The sequence below is a fragment of the Chenopodium album genome, chromosome 1, assembly GCF_948465745.1.
Source record: "Chenopodium album chromosome 1, dcCheAlbu1.1, whole genome shotgun sequence".
NCBI lineage: Eukaryota > Viridiplantae > Streptophyta > Magnoliopsida > Caryophyllales > Amaranthaceae > Chenopodium > Chenopodium album.
The window spans coordinates 28,053,105-28,073,674 of NC_137834.1; positions in this window are offsets into that span (position 1 = coordinate 28,053,105).

Genomic DNA, 20,570 nt, shown 5'->3' on the forward strand with positions numbered 1-20,570 from the left:
TTCAAAAAAACCCGAACCGATTTCCCGATGACCCGGTAAATACCCGATGGGAAATTTGGGAAAAAAACTATTTTTTCGGGACGGGTACCCGACCCGGGAAAATTGCTTGTTATCCGAGTCGGGACATGGGCCGCATTTTTTAACTGCGGGTACCCGGATTACCCGATATTTTTTTTAAAAGAAAAAGCCCTCCCTTAAACTAAGCCCAAGCCCAAAGTAATATAACAGATTACCCTAGTTAGTAGTTATGTTTTCACGCCTCTCCCTTGCCCCCCCTCCCCCCCCCCCCCTTCTCTCTCTTCTTGCATCTCTCTGACTCTCTCATTCCTTGTCTCCTCTCTCTCTCTTCCTACCTTTCTTCTTGCATCTACCAACCTTGAATTGATTTCCTTCAATTCCCAGATACAGAAAGAGAAGAAGAGAGGAGAGAGAATGTCTTCATCGAATTACTCCGGCTTCATCGACGGGAATCGGACGGCATCATTTTCTGCCATTTGAAGGGAGTGATAATATTGTTGCCGGAAATTGTTAATTGAGGGGTTTAAGACGGTGGTTTTTCCGGCGAGAGGAAGGGGTTTATGCAGCCATGTACGACGGTGAAGAAGAAAAGAGGAGGGGTTTATACAGCCATGTTCGATTGTTCGTCGGCTTCTATTTCTCCTATTTATTATTTTCCAATTTCATTAAATTGTCAACCCTTTTTATTTATTTATTTTTCGCATCAAAGATTCAATCTTTAAGCTGTTAATTTCATGGTTTTTTTTTCTACATTTTTCCTAGAAATTGTAAATTTAATTTTGGATTTTACATTATGTTTTTGTTATTTTTGATGATGATATGCTTGTGAAATGGGAAATCAATGGTTATAATTTGTGTTTACCTAACAAAAAAATTAAATTACAGCAAGTATAAATAACCAAAATTAATACAAGTATAATGTTATTTTTTTTAAAAAAAAAAAAGAAATCCGGGTACCCTATGTCTCGACCCAAATAATTCGGGTACCCGAAACCCGGGTACCCGAGATATTCGAGTCGGTACATGGGACGAATTCTCAACTACCCGAAACTCCGGGTACCTGGGTTTGCGGGTACCCGAAAACCCGGGTACCCGGATTTGAACACCCCTAGATATGTGATCAGTTTTCGAGGGATTGAAATAGATCCCACAAAAGTAAAGGCGATCATGGCCGTGCCACCGCCCAAGAATGAGAAGGAGATTCGAGGTTTCATTGGAAGGTTGCAATATATAAGTAGGTTCATATCAAAGCTCACAGCGATATGTGAACCTATATTCAAGAAGCTTAAGAAAAATATCCCAGTCACATGGGATGACGATTGCCAAAAAGCTTTCGACAAAATCCAAGAGTACCTGGCAAACCCACCCGTGCTAGCGCCAGCAATACCTGACTTTCCTCTTCGACTCTACCTTACGGTCACAAGAGAAACAATGGGGGCAATGCTAGCACAAGAGATTGAAAGCAAGGAGAATGCAATCTACTACTTGAGTAAGAAGCTTCAAGGATATGAGACACGATACACACCACTTGAAAAATTGTGTCTCGCACTTGTATGGGCCGCACAGAAACTAAGACATTACATGCTCACTCATACAGTGCATGTCGTGTCCAAGATGGATCCTCTCAAATACTTGTTCGAAAAAGCAACACTCAATGGCAGATTATCAAGGTGGGTAGTCAATCTTGCTCAGTTTGACTTGAAATTTGTACCACAAAAAGCCATCAAAGGTTCTGCGGTTTCTGACTTCTTAGCAGACTTTTCGCTAGAAGAAGTTGAGAAAGAAGAAGATGAGTACGATTTCCCTGACAAAGATTTACTCATGACCGAAGATGATAGCTGGACGCTCTATTTCGATGAAGATTTAAACCAAAAAGGATGTGGTGTAGGAGTCTTGCTTGTATCACCCAATGAAGAGCACAACCCAATTTCCACGAAGCTCGACTTTGATGTCACCAACAATGCCGCAGAATATGAAGCATGTATTTTGGGGTTAGAAACAGATGTCGCCTTGGGCATTAAGAAACTCGGAATCTACGGTGATTCTTCACTAATCATTAACCAAATCTCCAAGAGATGGAAAGTGAGAAGTGAAAGTCTCTCTACGTATCAAGCTCATTTAGAAACTCTCATGGAGCAACTAGATGAAGTGGAATATACGTATTTGCCGAGAGAAGAAAACCAATTCGCTGACGCACTAGCTAAATTAGCAACAATGGTGCGAATTCCAACGGATACAATCAGAATGCCGTTGACCATAGAAAGAAGATATGAGCCGGCTTATGTTCACGCACTCGACGATGAACAAGAACCACAAGAAGAAGATGAAGAGCCATGGTATACAGATATCCTTAACTAAGTGACAAGAGGAGAATACCCTCCCAATATTGATAAAAGGGCACGCCGTGCTTTGAGGCTCCTGGCCTCACAGTATGTGCTCATCAGGGGAGAACACCACAAGAGAACTGCAATGGGGATAAATCTCTTATGCATAGCCAAGAAAGAAGCACACAGAACCATGGAAAACCTCCATGCCGGTATATGTGGAACGCACATGAATGCAAAGATGTTAGTCCAAAAGATTCAACGACAGGGTTACTATTGGACTACTATGGAGAGAGATTGTCACGAATACGTCAAGAAATGTATGAAGTGTCAAGTCTACGCAAATTTACAGCATGTTCCACCTTCGCTTCTCTGCACATATACTTTTCCATGGCCTTTCTCCACTTGGGGCATCGGCATCATTGGAAAAATAACACCACCAGGACAAGGGGGGCATGAATTCATCCTCGTAGCGATCGACTATTTCACCAAATGGGTCGAAGCTGCCTCATATGCTAAGCTGACGGCGAAACACGTAGCTCAATTCATTGAGAAAAATATCATATGCCGCTATGGGGTACCACATGAGATGATCAGCGATAATGGAACGCATTTCCAAGCCGAATGCGCAGAATTATTACAGAAATATCATATCAAGCATCACAGATCATCACCTTACAGACCACAAACAAATGGTGCGGTCGAATCGGCCAATAAAAATGTGAAAACTATCATCGAAAAGATGAAAGAAAATTGCAAGGATTGGCCAAGTAAGCTACATTTCGCCCTTTGGGGTTATCGAACCTCTGTTCGTACATCAACAGGGGCTACCCCTTTTTCTCTGGTTTATGGAGTTGAAGCCGTACAACCAATAGATCTCGAAATCCCTTCTCTTCGAATCGCATTGGAAAGTCAACTAGATGAAGTCGACTGGATTAGAGCAAGATACGATGAACTAGTCTTACTTAATGAAAAACGCTTGGCAGCTTTGCATCATGTCCAAACCTACCAACAGCGTATGGCGTGACATTTTAATAAAAAAGTCAAGACTAGGAACATCAAAGAGGGTGACCTGGTGCTTAAGGCAATTTGTAAAAATGTATTAGATCCAAGAGGAAAATTCAGACCAAATTGGTAAGGCCCGTACATTGTTAAAGCCATCTTGTCTGGTGGAGCGGCGCAATTGGTAGACATGGACGGTAACGGTTTCCACAATTTAACCAATTTGGATCAACTCAAGAAATTCTATGCCTAGTCGCATGGGTTCATGACCCAATAGAGCTACGTTCGGCCTGATTCCTTTTTAAGGATACGTAGGCAACCCCTCAAGGGGGCCCGGCCACTTAAAAAAATAAAATCCTCTCTCCGTCGATCAAGTGTATGCATCAGTTCAGCATTGCGTCACGACAAAAAAAAAAGGGTTTTGCCGTGACACGGGACATTCCACTGTGTCACGGTACAGTCCACCGTGGCACGGTGGACCTGGCAAAAAAAAAAGGGTGGTTTTGCCGCGACACGGGACAGTCCACCGTGTCACGGTACAGTCCACCGTGGCACGGTGGACCTGGCAAAAAAAAAAAAAAACGTCGTGACACGGGAATTTCCAACGTGCCACGGGATTTTTCACCGTGGCACGGTGGAATTTCAGTTTTCCGATTTTTTTTAGTGACGCATTCTTTGCGAATTCATTATTTATTCGAGGTTTTTATTTTCATTCTTCCATTGCGTCCGACTCCTTGACTCAGATAAAAAAAAAAAAGTCATTGTAATTTTTTATTTAAGGCTAAAATAAATATGCTATTATTATTGAAATAAATGTGACTACAATTATTGGCATCATACGCCTGATTTTAAATAAAAAAATTATAAATCATAAAAGCAAAGCAATACTGATCTAATCCTTCTTCACCTTAGGAACCTGATTCTTTTTTTCAACCAGGTCGGCCTTCACCATTAATGTGTCTTTTGTAGCCCGAACCGTCACACCCCTAGTCGAACTTTCACCCCTTTCACCTTTCTTAAAATTCTTCGGTTGTTTCTCTCTATAGACCATCTTCTCTTTACCCTTCCCTTTCACATAATTCTTCCTTTTCGGCATTATAGGAGTCTTAAACTCAATCCCTTGTGTTCTTGGACCTAGACGATCTTTAGGAGGTGCTTTCTTATTGCCAAGACGACTCTTCACATCAGATTTGCGTGATCCAAATCGTTCCCTCCTACTTTTAGGGTTCAACCATGCCTTGTATGCACTGGATAAAGGAGGAGGAGCTTGGTCACTTGCAGAAACGGTCCACAAAGGTCTTCCAATCCAATAAGTCTCGTACTTGTGAACGTTACTTTCATGCAACGATACTTCACGAGGACTATTGTTATAACGTGGAACTACTTGTTCAAGTCCATACTGCCGCATCAGTCGAGAAGGACAATAAAAAGTCAGTTTTGAGATACTAGGAACACGACAATATGGAGTATCATTCGTACCAACCATCCTAGTAAGCCTCCACCAAGGCACCACCCAACGAATGGAAAATTCTCTCTTTGCAAAGAAATTTTTCCAGTCTTCATACGACATGTTCATAGAGTAATTCTTCTTCCTGCGGACTAGATCGTTAGGGCCATATTTTTCAACATCGTCGGGGGCTTTAAATAGCTCTAAACGCTCCATCAACCAAATCTGCAAAAAAAAAAAAAAAAAAAAAAAAAAAATTAAATCAGTAAAAAAAAAATGCAGATTTCCCGTGACACGGCAGACTTCACCGTGTCACGGCAGACAGCCACCGTGACACGGTGCCTGTTTTGTGTTACGGGGGCTACTCGGAGCGTATTTTTACCTGCAGCAATACCAGAGAGCCCTTCCTGGTGGCTTTCCGGTCTACTTTTACTTCGTCAAGACCACGAAACGTTTCTCCAAGGCACGTAGGCATAGGGGATCTCCCAGATTCAACATGTTCAAGCACAGACGCTAGACAAGCATGTCCTACCCTACCGTTTGCAAATAATAGCTTGCTAAACATGCAAAAAATATATGCCCTTCTACAATATACATGATAAGACTCAGAGATAGGGCGATTAGAATATAAATTTGCAAGTTTTTCTATGTCTACCTCATTACCACACACAATTCTATTTAAATCTGGATCTGTTAGATTCAGATGGCGTTCAAAATCTTGGTAATAATATTCACGTAGGGTAAGCATGGCAATAAGATTTCTAGCAGGAAATCCAAAGATTGCACCAAATTCCTCCGGCAGGGGACAGATTTCATCGTAATCAAATTTGAAACAATGTGTTTCTGGACTCCAATAGTCTAATGCTGCCCTAAGAAAATCATGTTCAATCGCCACATGCCTCAGGGCTAGTAAACCCTTGACATGAAACAATTCTAACTCTCTTTTGTCAGCATTGGTCAAAGCATAAGACCAGTCGCGCAATGTATTATCAAAATTCTGAGACATTATTATTGAAATATGAAATTCTAATTATTTTGTGTTTCGTAATTATGCATATCACGAATATACTGGTCCTATTTTATAGCAAAAGCGCTCGGAACTACTCAGAAATTATCTTTTCGTACGCGTAAACCACACCGTTGTAGAATACGCGCACCGTGACACGGGGAATCCCACCGTGTCACGGGAATTTTTGCCGTGACACGGTGTACAGTGCCGTGTCGCGGCACCCCACGCGTTTTCTTTTTTATCTTTTCCCGTATCTATCCTGATTTTTTTTAGTATTTTATCTTCACCGTTTATTTTTTTCAGTTTTCTGAGAGTTTCATTCCTAATAAAATTCTCAACTTCTTTTTTCTTTTTATTATTATTTTTATTATTTTTATCATTTCTTTTCATTATTTATTTTTATTTTATTTATTTCTATTTTCTCTTATCATTTATATATTTACTTTATATTTATTTTTTCTTATCTTTTTATTTCTTTTTCCTTTGGGGAAGGTCGGTACCCTCCACTTACTCCACTTACGTTTTTGTCGCGTCATTAATAAATGCACGATCACACACAATGAGTCTCAAGCACACACTAATACACACTAATAAACTGTGAATAATGTACAAAATGAGTCATAATAAATAAACAGCGTCAAGTGTCATCACAGTATGTACAAATAAAGTCCCTCGGTCAAAAGTCTACAGAACTAGAAGAGTTAGGGTCAGTATCATCTCCAGCCTGTGAATACGGGAATGGTGAGCCAAAGAGTCCCGCCATCATCCGAGTACGGGGAGTAGTGTCCCTACTAGTCCTTGTGACTCCAGCAGCAGTCAAACTCAAAGCAGGACCCGTCCAACTAGCAAACGGTGTAGACTGACTTAAAGACACGGGAATCGTTGGCGGAGGCATCGTCCCATACATTGGAACTGAGAACAAGCCCGACACCGGTGGAGGAATCCAAGACGATGGAGCTGAAAATAAACCAGGATCCACGGGAGTCAAAACAGGCCTAAACTTAGGCTGTGAAGGCTGTGAAAACGACTGCCGCTGCCCCTGACCCTGAAAGCGCTGGGAAGACTGAGGCTGCTACCACTGAGCCTCCTGAAACGGCTGAGTAATCTGAGGCTCTCGCTGAGACTGAGAACGCCGATGAACCACAGGAGATCGTCTACCACGACCAAGCTCCTCCTCGTCCGAGCCTCTATGCCTCGAGCGCGAGCGGGACCTTCGTTGCTCCTTAAAGATACAAAATCAAAAGGCGTCAACAATGCAAAATAAAACAAATGGTAGAAGTGGAAAAAATGAGCATACCTCAAGAACATCGCTAGAACTGCTCCGACAACTCGCACCACGCCGAAGCTTGATGATGCAGTACTTCAGAGCGTCAACCAGCTTCATGAATCCCATCATCTCCGAGCGGCTAGGCTGAGAACAAAACAAAGAAAAATCAGTAACAAGCGATGTTAAAAGGATGAATAATGCATCAAAAACTTACCGGCTCAAAAACCTCGGGCAGAGACTCCTGCGCCTGTCTGTAACCCTCTGGCGCGTCAGCAATGTGGTCCTCGGTAATACCAATCGGTCCTGGGTAGCGGACAGACTGAGGCGGATTCTCGATCCTCCCCACAGGGCGAACAATCGTCTGAAAATACGATTGAATAATCAAGTTGTTTGACTATTTAAACAGAGACTAGTAGTAAAATCCTCAAAAGAAATCATACCTCAGGAAGGCGGGGTGGAGGAGCCAGAGAGGGAAGCAAGTCCTGCGCGTAATCACCCTCCATGTGCACAAGCTCCTGCCAAGGAAAAGTGTAGCGCTCTCCCCTGTTTATCAACTCCCTAAGCAAGCGCGAGTCCAGCATCGACTCCGGTGGAGATGAGGGCACCACAAAGCGATCACCGCTATGCTGACGAACGACACGCTCCCCCAAATACCAGACGAAGCGTCCGGTACCAACCAAAATGGTGCGGTGCGTTGAAAGATGCAAGGCCTTGAGAAGATCAGTCATCCCAGCCCATGGACGATGCTGGACATCAATGGCAACCTGAAAACCATAAAAAGTTGGCATGAAACACCGGAAATAACGTCAGAGAGAAAATAACAGGCAACAAAACTAATTCTTACGCCAACAGAAGAGGTGCCTCGGCGTAGCAGCCCGCGCAGCGCAGAGACAGACTCCACTCGTGACTCTCCTCAGTCACGCCAGCTGGCCCCGACATGGAAGTCATGAACCGCTCCAAGACGCCGTCGAGGAGCCAATCCTGGGAAGTACTCGTAGAACCATAGCTGCAATGAAAAGTAATCTTTGAGCACATGAGTCGAACAAATTAAAATAAAACAAGAAGAGGAAAGGATCATCACCTCTACGACTCTCCACAGACCGTAGACAGTGACGGGAGACCCGTCTTTCAGCAGCCTACACCCATGACACAACGACAAGAGAAGGTCGGCGTATCCGAGGCTGGCCCAGCTAAAGGATCCTATCTCACTGATCCTGACTAAAGAAGGGAGGTAGCAAAGGAGTTCACGTGAACTCCTATCTGGAGAAAGAGTCATGGAGATGAGAATCAGAATGAAGATCCGCACTCATTGCTCAGCTGACGTCTCCTCCATGTCAAAACCACAGGCAAGAACCGAAGCCAGCTGCGATCGCCCACTCCTAGGACCACCTCGAGACACTGGCTGAGTCCTGATATGATGAACGATCGGACCTAACAAATCGGCTGCCTCAGCCGCTCCCCAAGAAAGATCAGACATCTGCGCTACAGCCCGGTCAGTGAAGCGCAGACCGCTAATCATGCTAAAGTCCAGAGGGGTCACTGTCATCTCCCCCCAAGCAAAGTGAAAGGTGTTGGTAGTATCCCAAAAATACTCCAACAATGCGCGAACGACGGTCACACCGCAACCCCGGGGGCTGCGAAACCCTACGACCGTCGAATAAAAATCCACTAAACCAGCCGATTCCCATAAGGCGTTCGTAGCAGGATCCCTCGTGATAATCTGGTGAAGTCGAGGAATCAAATCTCCGGCTTCAGAACCGTGGTGGCGAAGCGTCCCGTCAACTATGCCGGCAAGTGGGCGATGAGAAACATGGTTCTCACGACAGAAAACCAACTGGTCTGGAGTCCACAGAGGTGGAACCCACCTACCCCTACCCGTAGAGGCCCGAGGCTCAGACTCTAAGACGTCATCGTCCATACCCTCGGGAATCGTGGGAGTGTCCTCCCGAAAAGCCTGATGCCGGCCATGGGTGGAAAGATCGCGATCCCGTCGCCTATGCATGCTATTATAAAAATAAAAATCTAAATGCTTAGCATCATTTCCTAAGACATTTAGTTTGAGTTGCATTTTAATAAAAAAATCTAAATGCTTAGCATCACTTCCTAAGTTATTTAGTTGTTTATCGCATTATACGCTAAATTTTTACCTCAAGGCTAAAAATTGGCAAAATAATGGAATTATTTATAGTATTTAGTTTCTCCATGACGAACTAATACTATGTTCTCCTAATTGCATGATACTATGTTCTCCATGACAATGTAGTACATACGCAATACAACACATGTCTCAAAGTTGCATAAAAACAATAGATCGACGCATCATAGCATATTTTACAAGATCTACAACCAACATGTCATCAATCCAAGTGCAAAAGAACAACATGAACAATAAGGAACACCATTTACCATAAGTAGTGTCAAAAATGGTGATTTTGCTCCATTCTTCACCAAATCATGCAATTTTTGTCTCAAATCGCTCACAAACACGCATACATACATATACAAGTAAATTCATAGCAAGAATTTCAACATAAACCACAAAATCAAAAAATCCCCAAATTGATTTTTTTAGGGTTTTTCATGAAATTACTCAATCGAAGCAAATTCGAGGCAAAATCAAGGGAAACTTACATAGATCCTTGTATGAGGAAAGCGGCAAAAAATTAGAGCGGAATTGGTGAAGATTTGAACTCCAAAAGCTCAAAAAACCGCGAAGATCAGAGTAGCTGCCGCGACACGGTCAGGCCACGCCGCGACACGGTGAGCAAATGACGTGTCACGATGATAAATGCCGTGTCACGGTAAGCATAGGGGATGCCGGAGGTCCGATTAACAGCAAACAGCAACACGACAGTGAGCAGCAAGCAGCAAGCAGTAGCGAATTTTTTTTTTTTTAAAAAAGGGGGAGGCAGAACCGCCGTGACACGGGAGGTGATTCCGGCTGACGGGAGCAAACTCTGAGCGCCGGTGAGAAGCCGCCGAGACACGGGAATCCGAGCAAAAAGAAATTTTTTTTTTGGGTGAAAACCGGACAAGAAAGAGAAATGGTGGATAAGCAAAATGGGAGAAATGGTTGAATTTAAAGCCAAAAGTAACCGTTGCATGTCCCCGTTTCTCGTGCAACGGTTCCGTTACCATGTAACGATAATATATTGCGTGGTGCACGTGGTCTGACTGGTCAAAGATGCCAGTTGACTGATTTTCAGCCAACTAATTTCCCGCGTCACGGGAATCTGCTCCGCGTGACGGGGACCTTCTGTCGCGTCACGGGAATCTGCTCCGCGTGACGGGGACCTTCTGTCGCGTCACGGGAATCTGCTCCGCGTGACGGGGACCCGTGCCGTGTCACGGGAAGTCATTTCGTGACACGGTGGCTTTGTGCCTGCCCTACATAGCTATTTGCGAATATTCCTGGCATTTTGACCAGAATTGCACGATTTTCCGCGTAAATTGGACAATTAATTTTTCGGTAAAATTACGAGGAAAATTCTAACTGACGGTTGGAGGGTACCAAAATTACTATTTTGCCCCTAGAAGCATTAAAGTCATGTTGTCGATATTTTAACCACCTAATATGGTCAGATAATCGACTTGAAAGGTGTGGATCATCTGTGGCCCACGTTCAGGGATAATCGAACTATCATACACTTGCAAATTTCAACGATTACAGTAGTCGTCGGCTTTCCTTAGGCTTGGAAAGCGTTATCGGTGGATTTTTCTTCAAGTATAGAAAACCGCCAAGTCGGCTTTCCTCAGGCTTGGAAAACGTTATCAGTGGATTTTTCTTCAAGTATAGAAAACCGCCAAGTCGGCTTTCCTCAGGCTTGGAAAGCGTTATCGGTGGATTTTTCTTCAATTATAGAAAACCGCCAAGTCGGCTTTCCTCAAGCATGGAAAGCATCATCGGTGGATTTCTTCAAGCATAGAATGACACCAAATTCATACGCCGACTTTCCTCAAGCATGGAAAGTATTATCCGGTAAGTTTCTTCAGGCTTAGAAAACTACCAAACTCCTCAGTCGGCTTTCCTCAAGCATGGAAAGCGTTTCAACAAATGTCATCCGGTGGTTTTCTTCAAGCATAGGAAGCAACCAAACTCATTTGTCACCGATACACTGGTGCTAGATACGTATTCTATCCTTTTACTCTTTTATCTGTGGAATTAACATTTTTCTGCAGGTATCGGCGTATACAGAGTGATTTAGGATCGCAGAACGTCTTAAATCATTCTCCGTCCCTATCGAGTACTTTGACTATCGTTTTCAAAACTGACGTTTCTACAAACTCAGTCAAAGTGGGGGCTTCTGTAGACACCTAAAAATGTCTCCCCAAAACCAAACCCGATGATGAACAACCTTTCACCGCCACTATTGGTCGGGTTCAGTATTTAATCCCGAGAGTGCTTAAAAAATCGTATTTGATTAAATTCATATTTTTGAACAGTCTATGGATTAGTCTTGATGTTTGGTAAAAGCATAGTTTTAATTTCAGCCCAAATTTATTATTTAATTTTAGCCCAAATCTTTTATTTATTTTATTTATTATTTTCTTATTTTAGCCCAAATAATAATAAGTCAGAAAAGGCCCGAAATTATCAATCGGCACTTAAAATGCCGAAGGAAATTAGGGTTAAAAATGTATTTAGATGGAAAAGCGGGCTGGGAATTCCCGCGCCACGGCAGGTACCCACCGTGTCACGGGAATCATTCCCGTCTGACGGTGGGATTTCCCGTGACACGGGAAATCTGCCGTGACACGGGAAATTCCGTGTCTTTTCCGCGTAAATCCTTAACGCGTTTTCTTCCCCGTTTACTGAAAATTTCCCGCGTCACACTAAAAATGCACCGTGTCACGGGTATGTTTCCCGTCTGACGGTGGGACTTCCCATGTCACGGTACAGTTTGCCGTGTCGCGGGATACTTTTTTAGGGTTTTTATCATTTTAGGGTTCCGTGTGCTCCCTCAGCACATTTTCTCTATAAATACACCCTCATTTCTGATGTACGGGGCATCAATTAATTCTCTAGTTGATTTTTCTCTCTTCTATGCTCTAGCCTAAACACTAGCCTACCCTTTTTTCTTTCAAAATTCCTTCTTCAAGTACTCCAAGGAGTCCATACTTTACTCGTGGTTCTGTCCTTAAGCCAAGGCGTGAAAGGTAGAACTGTTTGAGGGTTTGGCCCCAAATCAACTCTACTTTATTTAATTTAATTTAATTATTGTTCTATTATTATTATTTCCTTGAACTAACTAACTCGTTTATTATTTTGTAGTTGCAAACAAACAGAATCAAAGTAAGAATTATGTTCCTTTTATTTCTATTATTTTTCTAACGATTTTATATTGTTGGAATTATGGCTAAATTGCTTCCAATATTAATGTTTATTCTATTATTGTTATGATCACCATATTGCATGTTTAAAGGGAATATGTAATTGAAAATCACGCCTAATAAGATAATTTGGACAACCGGTTTAGGTCCCTTTTTAATCTTGTTGTTTAATTCAAGTGATCACAAATATTTTAGAATTATATGTTGCATTAATATTAAACCAATTTAGCTTAATAATAGATTGGAGCAAATTGAATCTCTGTTTGTATGCCTTTGAGATCGCATGAATCATTTTTCACTATAAGAATCGAGTAGAGGCCAATACGGGCGAATGTGACTCCATGACTCACTTCGTACCATCATCCCCGATCCTCCTTTCGTGGTTCCGAACCATATGGAGTTAGTAATCTCATGGATTATGAATGGGGTGTAACCTTCACGGGTCAATCGTTGTTGCCTATCGTTGTCCCTTAATCGTGGTTGCCTTTTATGATCCGTGAACGGTTTACAAGTTCCTTAAAAACTTGTTGGCGGCTCCCTACTTTATTTGTCCCTAATCGTATTATGTCAATTCCCACTTCCTATGAGTGCCAAGCATATTCACACCTGCTTTAACGTAGGCGCACTTCAAACGACGCCTACAACTAGCAAACTGTTCAATTAGACATAAGGTGATAACTCGAGCAATAAACCGAACTGTCGCCAAAACGACAGGACTGACGCCTCTCTTTGCAGTGTAGCGCCAGACGACAAGAATGTCGCCAGGCGCTACGCTCCACAGAGTGGCGCTGCAGTTTTAATCTTGGTACCATTACTGGAACGTCGATCTGGAACTGCTTTCAGTATTATTACTCTACAGGGTATGCCTAAAGTCGTACTAAGTCAACTCTGATTAAATTATTAGACTTTAATTACTCAAATTAATTAATTAGACAAAGTTCTTTTAGTCATAAATCAGTTTATTTAATCTTAACATAAGTTAAACAAACGGTTAGGAAAAAACACATAGAATATGCACAACCAATAATGCACAACTAGTCAAGTAGGCACCACATAATGCAATGAGTTTGCAACCTAACCATGGCTCTAGTTCACTAAAGTTCGGGATATGGGTTAGTCAAAGAGGGTCCATGGTTAATTGTTTGGATGCACTGCGCGGAAGCCTAACCGTGAAGGGTTGGCGCGAGTGGATGGGACACTGCGAGTTAAGAAAAACTCGCTTCCATGGTTTGGTGAATTCAACATTCTCGGATGTACCCTTTGTTGCTCAGAGCGTTCAATTAGGTAGATGGAGCATGAATTCCCACAGGGTTATGTCCATATGTAGAACACATATGCGTTTTAGAATAGTGAGAAAAACTCAATCAGGAAGTAGGATCGAGCAAACAGTGCTAAAAACTGGTCGAAATTAGAACGCATATTTCTGGCTCGGTATTGGAAGAACTTGGCGCCAGCAAACAGAGGCCAGCGCCACAATTTGGCTTTAGCGCATGGCGACAGTAGCTGTCGCCTGGCGCTAATGTCAAATAATTGGTGCTAGACTTTGTTCCCTGACGCCAGTTCCTACATGCCTCAGCAGCTTTCTGTGCTCGATAAAATTTTCCAGTTTCGCGCAGCATTATTTCGATCATAGTTGTGAAAGATATTCCTCAAATTTCCTACGTGTAAAAATCCTATGTTTTTAACTCATTACGGATGGTCTTTCCAATGAGATCTTTTTTATGCATATGACAATAATGTTAATCAAAATTACGCACATGAAATACTTAGAATTTTTCGAGTCTCATCCACTCATTCTAAATCATTGCCGAAATAAATTTCAGGAATTAAAATAGAAATCCTCCCCAGTGGAGTCGCCAAAAACGGTAGGGAATCTTTTAAGCATTATCCCTAGCTTGAACCCCATTGTGATCATACACTAAAATACGATGGCGTCCAAAGGGAAAGAAGATAGAGCAAAAATGTCGCCAACAAGTTTTAGGAACTTATAAACCGTTCACGAGGTGAAGGTTACACCCCTTAACGATCCAGAAAATCGTCAACTCCAATAGGTCTGGAACGATGACTGGTAGTTCGGGGATGAAGGTACAAATCCAACCTAAAAGAGATTGAACCTGCCCTAACAATAGGCCTCTACTTTATTCTGATCGTATTCATGTGCGCTTTCTGACTAACATGCAATTAATAGGATTAACCCTAAACCTGTTTAATCTATGTTGGTTGAATATTAATTTACAAATAAAACTATTATTGGCGATCACTTGAATTATAATCAAATTAACCCTAAACTAGATCATTAAATATCTTATTAAGCGTGATTACAAGTACCAATTCCCTTTAAACATGCATAAAAGGCGTGATCAAGCAATAACAATAAAATATAATAAAGCAACATAATAAATCAAAATAATAATCATAATAATAATTATTATAATAATAAGCATAATCATGTTAAAGAATAATAATAGCAAGATCCTAGGCTTGATACTAACAAGATTAATAACAAACCCTAGCATGTCACTAAACAATAAAGATCAAAGCTTTAATCCTAACATGATACTAACATGAATATTAAGAAAGAACATAGGAAGCATCATAGAAATTATAATTGTCATATTTGATATTAGAAATTATAGTTGTTACCCTAAACATGATACTAGGAAGATCAAAACGCCGTAACATGACACTAGGAATCAAAATAACAACCTAGACATGATTTCTATATCATAATATCAATAAATCAATTAAAGCACTTACTTGGATGCCTCGTATCTCTTTCTAATGACAAAATACACGCGTTAGTAACTTCAAGGAAAATAATAAACAAACAATTAAATTAAATAATTGAAATAGAGATTTGGGACCAAATCCACAGAAATTAAAACCTTTCACGTCTAGGGCGAAGGCAACTTCGAATTTGGCTAGGTGCTTCTTGGTCTTGTGAATGCGGAATTTTGGCTAGGTACAAATCCAATCTAAAAGAGAATGAACCTGCCCTAATTATAGGCCTCTACTTTATTCTTCTCGTATTCATGTGCGTTTTCTGGCTAACATGCAATCAATAGGTTTACCCTAAACCTGTTTAATCTATGTTGGTTGAATATAAATGCACAAAAAAATCTATTATTGGCGATCACTTGAATTATAATCAAATTAATCATAAACAAGATTATTAATAATTTTATTAAGCGTGATTACAAGTATAAATTCCCTTTAAACATGCATAAAAAGATGTGATCAAGCAACAACAATAAATATATAATAAGCAACATAATAAAGTTATATATAAGTAATTATCTGTTATAACAAATAACATGAAATAATTCATAAACTAACAAATTACGTAAACAATTCGTAAATTAACAAATTACGTGAAACCATTCGCGAATTAACAAATTACGTGAAACAATTCGACACAACTGTATCATCATCATGATAATAATTAGAAAAATTTAACAACAACAAACAAACCTTTGCCCCATTCTTCCAAAATGGGCTAACCTTTAAATCATCCCAAAATAGACAGAAGTTTGCATTTTTTTTCTCCCAAAATGAACCCAAATGACCAATAACCTGTACAACCTATCATTTTTAATTTCCTTTAATTATCTTTTTTTTTAATTTTAAAAAAAAAAAAAATCAAACCTCTCTTCCTTTACCCCCAGTGCCAAGACTGCCAACCACCCCATCCTCCACCTTTCTGGCCACCACATCCCCTCCCTTCACGGCTTCACCTCCCATTTTCGACCATCCCTTTCCAGCCACCACTCCCCCTCCCCTTTCCACTGCATTTTCCGACCATACCTCGCTCCCCATGAAACCCCCAAATCGACAATCCCTAAATCGAAAAGCAATGAGAAATTAATGTAAAAAGAAAGAAGAATCGGAAGATTGAAAAATTAAGGGTTTTGGTGGGTGGGTTTCAGATCTTGGTGATGGTGAGAGGATGGTTATGGCAGGTTTTGGGTAGTGGGTTTTTGGATCTTGGTATTAGTGGGGTGGGTTGGTATGGTGGTTTTGGTGGTTGGTATGGTGTTTTCGGTGGGTTGGTATGGTGGTTTCAGTGTTTTTGCTGGGTTGGTATGGTGGTTTCAGTGTTTTTGCTGGGTTGTGTTGGGGTTTGGTGAGTCCCACTCACCGTGAAAAAAACCCGAGCCAAGGATCACGCTCGCAATAAATGTTATCACTAATGCATAAATAAACATGAAAGGGCAAAATAGGAAATTTACCTTTATCGCGTGCTTTGCCCCACAAATTGGGCTCTTACTTGAGAAGCTTAGCCCCGAAAATACGAGAGCCTTCGACGGAGATCCACCCGCAAAAACAACAACCAACTTTTAGGTCTGTTACCTCGAAGTTAGCGAGATCCGACCAAAACTTGAGTATTATGTGAGTTTAAGATTTTTTGCTAATGCAATGCTCTATTGAACTTCTACTCAAGCACTCTTCCCAAAAACCCAAGATGGGTATTTATAGGCAAGAGGGAGAGTGGGAATTTCTATCCCATCAATGTGGGAGCATGAAATTCCACAATTTATTTTAAAGCTAAATTAAAATAAATAAGCAAACTAATAATAAATCTACAAGTGTCACTAATACATGTAAAGGGAAGTGAGGACCCCTTGGAGAGTAAGGGACCATACTTGCTCCCCACTCCATACTCTCCTTGTGCCACATGTCCCTCACCCACTTGCTTCCCATTTGCTTCGACCCTATTACCCGTGCCTTAGGCCTAGCCGAAGCCCAGCCCCCGCACTTGGAGTTGCAGGTTGCTGCTGTGGCTACCAAGCCACGCACTCCAAGTGCGGGCTGCTGCTAGCATGTCGCGCACACCATGTGCGGGCTGCTAGCAGCTGCTGCCTTAGTGTGCTTGCTGCTTCTAGCCTTGTGATGCTTGCGGCTGCCTGCTGCTGCTATGCATGGTGCGCTAGCATGCACCAGCCAGCCACCCTTGGCTCGGCATGGTGCGCATGCTAGCCACCTGTGCTAGCATATTATGCCCCTAGCATTCGGATGCTCGGGGCATTCCGATCCTAGGGGTATTTTGGAAATATTGTCGATTTATTATTATTTTACACGTCTCGTCATTTACTATTTTTGACTCGACTTCCGACGCTCGGTTTTGACGCTCTAAGCTCAAATTTCAGACGTCTAAATATTTAATACTCAGGCGTCTCATTAATTTCTTTCGAATTAATTCGTCGAGTTGGTTTGTTAATTGCTTGGGTGTGACCCGAAGGGTTCAGTCAACATTGAGCTGCAATATTAACTATACATTAATATTACTGATCGGAAGCGGCCTCCACCTAGGCATTCCGATCACTTGACCTTACTGAATATATTAACTTTCTAATAATTCTGAACCCATTATCAGAATAATACACTTGTTCGAAGGACACCATTCTTTTCAGGTTGGTAGGTGGTTTTGGTGTTTTCGGATGGGTTGGTATGGTAATTTTGTTGGTTATTGGTATGGTGATTTCGGTGGTTTGGTGGTTGGTATGTTGGTTTCTATGGTGGTTGTTGCTGGTAGTGTACATAGGTGGTGGTGTAGTGGGTGGAAGTGATGGTGGTGAAGGTTGAGAGGGTGGCTGGAAAGGGTGGGAAAGGGTTTTTTTTTTTTTTCTTTTTTTTAAAATAAAAAATCATCAAAATTAAAAATTAAAAATTAAAAAAACCTTTGACCAATGATTTAATGACAAGTGGTTCTTTACCTGGTATAACAGGTAGGGTGAGCTGCTTGGTTCATTTTGGGAGAAAAAAAAAATGCAAACTTCTATCTATTTTGGGAAGATTTAAAAGTTGGTCCATTTTGAGAGAATGGGGCAAAGGTTGGTTTGTTGTTGTTAAATTTTCCTAATAATTATAACAATTATAAAAATAATCATGTTAACAATAAAGCATAATAATATTAACAAGATCCTAGGCATGATACTAACAAGATTAATAACAAACCCTAACATGTCACTAAACATTAATAGATCAAAGTTTTAGCCCTAACATTATACTAACATGATATTAGGAAAGAAAATAGGAAGCATTCTTGTAATCATTCTTGATATTAGAAATATAAATCATTACCCTAAACATGATACTAGGAAGCAATAAAACATCCTAACATGATACTAGGAATCAAATTAAAATAATAATCTAAACATGATTTCTATATCAAAATATCAATAAAAAAATTAAAGTACTTACTTGGAAGCCTCGTATCTCTTTCTAATAACAAAATACACACGTTAGTAACTTCAAGGAAAATATAAAATTAAAGAATTAAATTAAATAATTGAAATAGAGATTCGGGACCAAACCCTCAGAAAAATATCAAGCCTTTCACGTCTAGGGTGAAGGAAACTTCGAACTTGGCAAGGTGTGTCTAGATCTTGTGAATGCGGAATTTTGTTTTGTAAAAGGTTAGTTTAGAAAGAGAGAGAGAGAGAGAGAGAGAGAGAGAGAATCAAGAAATTCTTGATGAGAGTTGGTTGAAAATGGAAGTCTAAGGACCCTATTTATAATAAAATAGTCCGGAATTGATAGAAACGAATCAGAGTTCGAAAAAGAAGAAAACACGCCTCTGTCGCCAACAACAGGACCTGTCGTTAGGTGACAAACCTGTCGTCCGGCGCTGCAAGACAGTTTTTGCGGATTTTTTTTTTATCACATCTTTTGATCCATATGTCCAAATAAATCATATAATATTTTGTTGGAAAGCTCTTGAAATCTTCTTTCCAACCCAATTAGAATAATATTAAAATATTTTGTAGACAAAAAGATATGGCTGAAATAGTGGAAGGGTGTCAGTTTTGGATAGAGTTTCGTATCTCATTCATATCTTTTTCGTTATAGCTCGGAATTAATATTATAATATATCATTGGAAGGATAATTTCAAGATATATCCAACCACATAAGATTTGGATAAAGATTATGAGGCACGAAAATAATATCTGAATATATTCCATTTCGTACAAAATAAGGATTCTCAAAAGGAGTAGTTTTATTCAATTTCAAACTCTTTGAAACATAATTATCAATCCTAACTCCATTAGGATTTAAGAGGACCTTGTATAGTATTCTAGAAGACTATAATCAATCCTAATATATTTAGGAATTATAATTGATAATAGGCCCTCCTCTAGATCATTAGGCCGCATATAAGAACCAAACCGGGTCTTCCTTATTTTGTTCTTGCCGTTGCTGTTCGTTGATCAGTTTCGCTCCAAACTTTGAACTTGGTCGTTTCCTTTCAACCAAATCCGCTCAAATCTTTTGTAAATTAAAGCTCTTCATCTCTTATTTACTGATATATGTAACTCCTCTTACCTTGGAAGAATCTCATGTGTCATATTCGCGGTTTTTTGAAAAAATCCGGGAATGTTTTTGCTTGTTGGGATGCACCTGCATTTATATTTTTGACTATAGGACTTTGCTCATCTCTTTAATTATCTTAGGTTTGACATAAGGCTTAGTGTTGCTTGACTCATTGACTTGACATGACTCAAGGCATAAACTTGACTTAATGATGACTCACTTCGTGTGACTCGTGTGTGCGTAGTGTTGACTCATGAAACTCGATATGTACATGACTCAAAATGCAGAAAAACAAACAAAAATTTCCGTCATTTTTTACCAAAATTTCCGTCATTTTTGTGGAGGGTACCGACTTTCTCCCGGAAAAGAAAGGACACAAAAAAGAAGAAGTTTTTGATGATGCATGTTAAATGAGCTTAGTCAAATGTTGTTTGATACTATCTCTCAAGGTGCAAGGATTAATTCATCCTAGGCTATCTTTGTTGAAAATATTTAGGTAACTTAGGCACGGAGGCTAAGCACTTAATACTTCGTTATGCAATGATGATTGATGATGATATGACAAGGCATGTTTCAGCATTGTGTTAAGATTTCATGACACAGGGTTCCTAAGGGAAGTACATTTGGTCATGTATTTGTGATGTGTGTGATAGTGACACTAAAGTTAGGCCGCGAGGGCTAAGTGTGTGGAAAAAATATACTACCTCTGTTACATATTATTTGCAACGATTTGACATAAAGTAGAGAGGAAAAATGTCTAATCGTTGCACATAATATGTAACGGAGGTAGTATTGAAAAGAGTCAAATGGTGGTGACTCTTAGGCTGGCAGGCTAATAATGTAAGGATCAAGCCCCTAAA